Consider the following 9812-nt stretch of genomic DNA (forward strand, 5'->3'; position numbering starts at 1 on the left):
GGTGACGGACGCTACATTACGGACAGAAACAGGGGGGGGGGGGGCAGAAAAGGGCGTGTCAGGAAAGAAAAAATAGGACAAATGAAAAGTGACTGAGAACGACAGAGGGATAAATGGAGCAGACGCTATTCATTCAAAACTCCTTTGACAAGTACAAAGAAACAATGCACGCTGCTGTCTTTCATCGTTTTTACATTCCTCGTCGGCAGTAAACACATGAGCACCGCTTCACATCGTCCATAACACATTTTCCCTTTTCGACCAGATTTTTAACATGAGTCTTAGTACCCCCCTTTCACAAGGAGTTAGCGATAGCGACCGCTTCAGTGTGGCACGACTTTCATTAATATAATGGTTAAAGAGCGAAATGAACATAGCAACGAGTAAAAGATTCGTCTTATCGACAACAACAACTTGACGCCAACGGCTGGCGGGCGACCAGTCATTTTGGTAGCGGAAGGCTACGCATATCTATCGTTTACGAGTGCTTCAAGTACTGGAAAAGGCGGGAGCAAAGGGGTGATGTCTAAGGGACACATCGTAGAATGAACAGATTGCCATATGAATGGTAATGTGCATATCTATGAACTTCCGATGTATTTATAGACTGGCTGGCTGGCTGGCTGACTGGCTGGCTAGCGTGTCACTCTACCCGGTTCCATTGGTGTAGATCCTATCCTGCTGAAGACACCCGCAACCCGTTAACGACCGGAGAAGCCCAAACGAGCAATATATCGTTTGTCTCACCTACTTGCCAGGTTTACTAATCTTAACAAGGATAGAATTAACCTAACCATATTTCGAAATAGAAACAAATCGCTATCCTACGAGTGTGCATAACAGATGCTTGGATAATAGAATAATTACTACATATATGTAATTAAAAAATAATATTTTACATCCGTCTATGTGAACCACGAGTAAGCCTGGCTCGTTTTTAACTCGTTGACATTCCCTGCTTGTAGTTATGATGGCTATAAGCGTCGATGTTCTGATGCTTTTTCCATTCTCAATCAAATTTAGGTGCTTAAAGGTTGCTTAGTAAACTTTATTTTGATTATTATTTTTTAATATGCTATTGCGAGTAGTACTGAGGAAGCTAGTTCGAGTCATGCAACAGGACCTTACGAGCTTGCTATTAACGGCATAAGCCTTACGTCTCTTTTCACGGGTACGGTAGCGAAAGCATACAACTTCAGTGGCCGAAAAAAGATAAGAAGCTTAAAACTCCTCATTATTCGTCCTCCCCCCCCCCCCCCCCCCCCGCGCGCGCAACGATAATTTTGTGCAAACTCCATCATAGCTGCTCCCGTAAAGCACCGCTGCGACGTTTTAAGTAGCTACCCCACGAGACGCGAACCAGTTCAGTTAGCTACGAAGCGTCGTCCTTTTTTAACTTCTGTATGTCTCGATCTCTCACAGCTGCTCTTTGCAGCCGACTTCATCGCAAGGATCGTTTAGCTTCGATCGAAGACCTTAAGCAGTGAAGCAGATTGCCCAATCTATATAGATTCCGCGGCCGAAGTAATCTTCACAGTTCGCCTTCTGTCTAGTCTACGAGCGAACAAGGCTGTTCGTTACACGCTGTGCTGAGTTTGGGGCAATGGTATGTTTTACAGAAATTATGGGTTGATTTAGCTCGCCGCAGCTAAACCCTACAAAAGACGATTTTTCGCGATCTGCTGAGATCGCCTTTGTTCTATGCTGCTTTGGCATGCAGCGGCTAATATGAAGACACTGTGTTTCTATCCAGATGAAAATCTATAAGCAAAAATGGTCTAGTCATATGATAATCTTGGTTTGATCTGAGCCACTTTGCTACCCAAGACTACCACCATCCGCTGACCTAATGTCATTGGACATAAATTTGTACACATATTTGGCCAGAAGCTAAAAAGGATAGATAGTTAGATTTCAGTACTGGACTACTACTCCAAATAGGTATTAGGCCGGTGCTAAGGACAGGCCTCACGGAACAGCTTTGTGGTAGCAGGTCCTTCATTGAGCAGTGCGAGTGCAACATTTTCATACAGATATCCTATCCATCATTCACGTATTCAACGTGCATGAACTGCATTTAGCTGGTACAAAAACAGAAGATTCTCCGGAAGGAACTTTGATTTAAAGCGGGCTTCAAAAAAGTTGTGCTGGATACGAAGGTACACTTACGGTTCCGGCGTCAATTCAAGGATAACTGGTTAAGCATTATTTTTAACAATAGGCTAATCCTGACTGGATGTATGCACATGCCTACTTTCTCTTGGGACAGTTATACTGCTCTCAATCAATTTTAAATAAAACGATTCGTGTTGGAACCAACTTATTTCAATTGTGGTCGGACTGGATTGGATCTGCGGTACAAGCCGGGCCTAACGGCTTACGTTTGCCTATTTGTTTAGCTATGGCTATCGAGTGAAAAGAGTTATTAGAAGCGGTTATTTCTAAGAAGACAAGCGAGAACAAACTTGCCTCCCACTGCGATGCGAGATTTACTGCTTATAACAGTACAGCGATCTCGATAAGAAACCAGCGACACCCGACCGAGCGAGAGCTTCACATGCCCGTACTACAACAGCGAGAAAACATTCTAGATCTGATGAGATCCGCCTATTTGAACATTTAGAGGAGTCAGCTATAAGTTTGCCTTATATTTCACGATCTGTGCGCGCTTTGCATACACATGTTAGTCCATATAAAAGGTATGCAAGCGTTATCCGAGTATAATCAGCACTTATGTGGTTACATGAGGTATTTTATTAGGTCACAAGATGCTGGTGCACATACTATTGTATTTTACTTTGATCTCAGTACCATTGGCGTACCGTTCCCAGTGTGAGATACTGATGAAAAACTTCTAGAGGTATTGACGGGTATGAATAAGTTGTTAATTTTTACTAGATTGTAGAATTGTTATTGTGTTAATTATCTACTAGTTTGCAATAATAAAAAAACGATTCATGAACGATTAGTTTTCGGTGACGCAATTCACGCAAAATTCACACTCACTTCAACTTGTGTTGAACTTGAATCGCGTAAAGCCGTGCTAAAATCAAGCTATTTCTCTATCACTATTCCTTACACAAAAAAACCCATGTACACAGTAGTGACCGCAGCTACTATCATTACCAGAAAGCACGAGCCAGATATAGTCAAGGTCTGCGGCACGAAGAGGCTACCGATCTGTACCTATCATAACTGTTATGCTGCGACAACGTCCATACTTTGATCTTCCCATGAGGCTCCGATGGAAGTTGTGCAGGACGCACATGTGTACCAATGTTCTTTTAACCATGTGCGACGCGTATTCGATACAAACGTACGCACATACACATGTCACCATACAAACATGTGTACAGGTTTACTCACACAGAGCTACACAGGAATGTATATATATATATATATTGATGGCGATGGTCGCATCATGTTGACAACGTTCGGCAATGCCGGCTTTAGCGGATTGTTTCTTGCATGTAAACAACAGCATGAACAGCAGCAGACACTCTCCGTCTTCCCCTCATTGACACAGACACACGTCGAGGCTCGGTTGCTATCCATGTGTGCATCACACCATCGTTTCAATGTATCGTATCCACCATCGTATACAATGGATGAACTATGCACATGGACAAGCTGTCCGTACGGGGTCAGTCGTACGCTCGCATTCATCACGCCATATAGATAGCTATTCTCTTCGATCGTCTACGGTGTGGAGTCCGTCGTAATTCCGACCCAACGAAGGTGCCTAGATTAGCAACTGCTGTCAATTTTCGTCCAGTGGCTTTGTACCGAGGGGGGCGCAACGATTGGGCCATACTGCTTTACAGAGGCTGTGACAACGATCACCCTCAAACAGAAGCAGCTGCTGTTGCCGCCCCCGCCGCTGCTGGGGGCGGGCTATGTTGTTACTGTATGCCACTGCTAGTTTTTACTACAAGTGGTTAGTCAGTTGGGCCATTGAGGCGACGAATGAAGGGAAATATGTTGCTTGTTTTTGTGTCGACTGCCGTTGCCGCAGCACGAACACTCGCGCGGTGGCGACGCTCAGTTGTGCCGTCGATATGGATACTGTTACTGCCATCTCCGCTATTGTCGGCCGCTTCTCGTAACATACGAGCTGGTAGTTGCCGCCGAAAATATCGGTAGTAGGCGTCGTTTTCGGGGTGTGATCAAAGACGCTTCCTTTTTTTTCCTTGTTCTTTTCGTCCTTTCTCCCCACTCCATCCGTGGCCTGATCGGTTGTCATGCGCTTAGTGCTGGAAGTGGCGCTGCTGCCGATGTTACTGCCGTCGCTGTGTGTTTGTCTGACGGAGACAATGACGAAGTAGCGATCCGTCCACTGCCGAGATGGACTCGGTCTACACGTTCCCGACACTCAGACGAGTTAACTGCGGCAAATGGGCTTTCGCGCGGCTCGCTGCTTGTGTATTATTATATCGGCGGATGAACTCAGCTGGCTTCTGTTGGGCCACGTAGTCGGCACATGTAAAACGGCAGAAGCTCCTCATGGAGAGAGAAATAGTCCTCCGTCTGGCTCCACTCACAGCTCGGTCCTTCTCTACTTCCCTTTTTACTGAAGGGATTGATACCGATAACAGCGTGCGGGCTGTTCAAATTAAGCGCCGACAAACCTCCGACATTCGATAGTGAAGTACTCTCACTATTTGATCATTTCGCCCCTTTTCTTTCCATTTTCCTCCTTATACTTTCTTGTTACATTGACACTCATAGAGAAATTAGCGCCATGTTATGTTCCTGATGTTAGCCTGAGCCTAACTGTGTTGCTCCGGTTCATGTTGATATATGCGGATACAGACTGACGAGGTCGATGTTGTGGATTTATTTTGTTTGCTTGTTTCTGCGCATCGCTGGATATGTCTACGCAACTTTAAGCGAAAGCTCTGTGAGTGCATATATGCCGGCTATGAGTGTTGTTTGTCAGATGTGGGAAAATCATATATAGTGGTGGGCGTATAGCTAGGGTTCGACTTGTCGTTGAGCATGGCTCGCTTCTTCAGTAGACACTTAACTTATCGGAACCCGTTCAAAGCATGTTGTCAACGTGACAACGGTAGCTATACAGTTAGAACAATCGCCTGCAGTCGAAGGTAGAGTAACAAAGTTGAGAGGTGAAAGGATTATGGCGAAACTTGTGATGATAAGCAGCGCAAGAGGTTGTTTACGCTTGATTTTGATAACGATAACTTACATAGCTAAACGATGCAATAGTATGAGGGTCAGTTAGAACTTATCTGGTAGCCATGAAACCTGCTCAGCGTCGTTATAGCTACGGTACGCTCCGACCATTGACAGCAATGGATGACCTCTTTAAACGTTCACATTAGTAGCTGGTTTGTTTTACGAAGTACCCAACCATAAAGTAACATATAGTGTGACATTTTATAACAGTTACGTGCGAAGCTGCTGATATTGCTAATGAGTAGCGTGCGTACCTAATCGAATTTTGTTAGCGTTCTATTCAAGCTAGTCAGGCGACTGTGACATCTACATACAATGCACTATTTATAAATATTTGCATATATTCCTTCTTGGCTGTCGTATTTCTACTTTGATATTGAAGCTGTCATTTGGCAGCTGCTACTTGGAGCTCTTAGTGTTTTAAGTGCCGCAAAGGGTTTATTCAGATGTGCGGCATTTTACCCTGGATAGTTTCGAACGATTTATGTACACGCAGAGACTATCTAGACGAACTAATACCTTACTTAGAAACGCTACGTCCACATCCACATCGTAATTCGAAACTGTTCCTGCTAAGTAACGTTCTGCTGCGTTAATATATTGTGAGGTTATGAAGCACATTGGACCATCTTGACGCTGAACCCGCCCGCTCCACATAATCCACCCGACAGGCCTGTAGTGAGCACGTCACATAGCCGCCAAAGATCGTTGGGGCGGTAACAGACCGGTTTCACTGATACGATAGACGATTGGTTATTTTCCCAGTTCACCCAGTTGACTCTGTAGCCGATACCTGTTTCGTACGTGAGAAACGGATTTTTCATTATTCTACATGCGATTAACGGACAAGTGCCAGCCTTTTGGGCCACCAAAGATGACAGCCCGCTCCCACCATACTTGGCAACGTTCGAGAAGGCGGTAGCATCTTCAAGCATCATCCAGAAGTGTGCGTAGATCTCGATCGTGAACGGCGGCCGCCAGCGAACGGTTCACAGTTGCACTGGTCGACGCTCATACACCCTCCTTGTATCTCATTCCGAGCACATCCACCCGTAAGGAAATTAGCTCGACAACAACTAATGCCGGAGTTATCGTTTCTCTACAGCACGTCGTGCCGTGACAGCGCTCCGTGTGTGACGCTCGTCTAACACGGTAGGTGCTGCCGGCGCCGCTATCCAATCAGGACATGCGAAGGTCGCGACCGAAATTGTCCACCTACTCGGCCGTTTTCAATACAGACAAAAGCAAAAGAGCAAAAAGTCGATCAGAGTCGAACTGGAAAACCAGGGTTCGTCCTGATAGAGAGTACGGGATCACACCGGCATTTCTCTCTTCATCCATAACAAGTGATTGTGTGCGCGTTCAAGGCCTCGGAAGACTCGAGCGCGACTATGAGATATTCTGTTGTATGGCGCTGGTATAATGGCGCTCAGTTGACTCTAGATGCTGCGGGGGCGGGCCCATTTCATATTATGACGGCTGAATAGTTGCGCCTCAATCGATGTATGTATGTATATATATATACTGGAAGTGTTTGATGATTTTCCGACACTGTTAGCCAGCTGCCGTCCTTTCACTTGGGTGGTCCTTAAATCGATGTGGCGTCTGTACAGGCCAGTAAGCGTTGTTGTCGCTCTCACTGTTGGCAAGCTGCTTGAAGGCCTACTATACCAGTAACGAATGTACTCTGAAAGGAGAATTGTTTTCACTTTGTACATGGGAAACTATGCGTGACATGCGATGTACACAGAAGTTGGCTGATGCGTAAAGTTCAATAAGTTATATTGGAGGTAATTTCAACTATTATATTACATAGTATTGCATTGTTAGAAAAGAAAAAACATACTACTTGTCTCGTGTGTATGCTTAACGGAGCGTCGGCATCCTTAGGATTTGTAATTAATAGCCTCGACTTATTCGTCTGCTTTCATCACACGATACGGAGACTTTTTAAATACGATATACATATTGTTTTTTGCTAGATCAATCGTTCGATGTCAAGTCGGAGACCGTTTATCGCGCTGGAAAAAAAACACCAACTGAAAAGGCTACTGAGCATTTTCAGTGGGCAGTCGTGGCAAAATAATCCATAAAACTTAAGCATCATGACAATTCTCATCTGAACACCAGGTCCGCGCCCAACGACTGAAAAACGTTCAAGGCGTTTCTCAGGCTATACCAAACAGCCAAATAGCCTACCCACAAACGTAAAAAGACATCTAATTACAAAAAAAAAAAGCTCAACAAATTAAAATTAATCACACAGTATTTTTTTCATTCGCATACTTCGAAGCCCCTCTGTATAAAGTTATTTCAGCTATTGGACTCATAGTATTCTACTTGCTTAGTCATTGATAGTTGATATACACACACTTCTTGTTGCTTGTCTTCGGCTAATTCTGGCTTATACCAAAGATCAATTAGATCGTCAAAATACTTTTCTCGCCCTCAGCGATAGAAGACATTCATCTTCAAGAAGAAGAGGAGTGTACAACAGTACTTTGAACTGTTATCGTTTCTGGTCCTGCCGTTTGGGTCTGCGCCAGCCGTCGTTGCCCCGCGTTCGCGTATCCGGTATCCTGGTCGCTGGGGCGTGTGCGTCGAGCCATTCATTTTTCGATAGAGGGCGTCCGTCCGTTAAACGTTCTTCATCCTTCGTTAATGTGCTGTATCCTTCTCGTCTCCCCAGAAGCAAGCCACACTGTCCCATGTTTTTTTCTTTTGGTTTGAAAGGATTTTTAGCCGTAAAGCAATACTGCTCAGACCATGCCCTCAAGTCAAGCACTAAATCTATACTTTCTGCTCGAGATTATATTAAATACGCCAGTCCATGTTAGAGGTGACCCTGTCGTGCGGTTTGAAATGCTTTCTGGAGTGAACATTTGAAAATATGTCGACCCATTGGAGCGAAAACTGTGTTCCTATTTGGTTACGTTTCAGCTAGCTGCGAATCTCCCTTCCTTTAGTATCTAGTTGGCTGGCTTGAAAGAAAGCCGATCTTTCTTTTGTCGTCTTTCTTCTTCCGTGAAGGTGCCCATTGGATGCAACGTGTGCTACGGCAGATTGACAATTGTAGAGAGGTCGGACCAACGCGTTGTTATTTCGGAAGAGGAACAAGAAACAGGACAAAAGCAGGAATGATTTCTGGAAAGCGCACAGGACGCATGAGCTCGCAGACTGGCACAGACGCTGAGCTGAACGGCAGACCCCGTAGAACGTATGTATATAAATATGAGCAAACAACGTCAAGAACACGGAGCGGAACAAAACTCGACAATATGTCGTACTGCCAGCGGCTGCTGCGCATAAGGGTGGTACAAGGTCGGAAAACGCAGACGAGTGGAAAAAGAGCTGAGGTGGAATGCTACCTAGCAAACAGTTGATTGCCGCCAGGCCGCTCAGTAATCTGTCGGTAAAAAGGCCCCGTCATAGAGTAGTCATAGTATGCTTTGAAAAGTGACAAGATGAGCCCGTTTGTACTACTGTAGAACGAGAAACTGGAATGTAATGTGCCCTCGGAATACATAAATGTTTCAGATCAATAGCATCCGTTTAGTAAAAGGTTAGTGTTCTATTTTTAGTGAAAATCTCTAGGACCTTTCCCGCATCAAAGGTCAAGCATGGCGGTCTTCCATTCAGTGAAATAACAGTAGTAGATGATAATAATAGCCAATGTAATTATGCTCGGTGTGGTAGTTTATAATAGTACAAAATAGAAGTGGACGCTGTCATGATGTCGCTATATATGAAGCATATTATACGATGGACTAATAAATAGATCGCGTAACTTTCAATTGAAACACAGAGCATATATTGGCCGTATTTTCGACAAAACTGAAACTACCATAGAAGCAAACTCTGAAGCATTTTATTAGTAGAACTACGATGGTCTACGAATAGCCCAAAAGAATATTAAATCGAAAATATTCATCGCCTTATAGATTTTGAATTGTGATTTCTGAAAATTACCAGCAGAAGTCAGCTGATCGCTTTTTGGAAGGACCAGAAGGCAAATTAGTCAGCCGGAGCGATATTAGATGTTTTAACAAATAAACATCGTAGTATTTATTAAAAAAAAGTTACATATATATAACTACTGATTAGGTACGCCCCGCGATGACGGTTTAACGTTTACGGGGGGGGGGGGGTGGGGGCAGGGGGTCTGCGTCGTTGTTGGCGATTCTCAAATTTAATGAGCCAATGATTATTCTAGACTCAGTGCCAAGCCTTTCAGATGTAATAATAGATTTGTACGGTCCATTTAGTTGTCACAACCGTACAAGATAGTTAGGTAACTGGTTATCTATTCGTCGAACAACACATCCGCCACAGATGGCTGGCGGCACACCATTAACATGGCTAACTCCCGAATACTATGACAGCGGTGTGCTTTAACAAATACTTCGATGACCAATTGTTTTCCGGCCACGACGTTAGTAAATAACGATTCACTCTGAAGGTTCAGAAGCGTTCTCCGGGAGATTGGCCATAATCACAGGTCTCTAGAGCCTCTAGGCGAGTCGAATCGGTTGCCTTATAAAGCGAAAGGCTTTAGAGCCTTTTGATCATTTGCTTCGTTATAACATTGTCGTTTGCGAAGGCCCTAACTAATAACA

Source organism: Varroa destructor, unplaced genomic scaffold (assembly GCF_002443255.2).
Source record: "Varroa destructor unplaced genomic scaffold, Vdes_3.0 BEIS01000002.1, whole genome shotgun sequence".
Lineage (NCBI taxonomy): Eukaryota > Metazoa > Arthropoda > Arachnida > Mesostigmata > Varroidae > Varroa > Varroa destructor.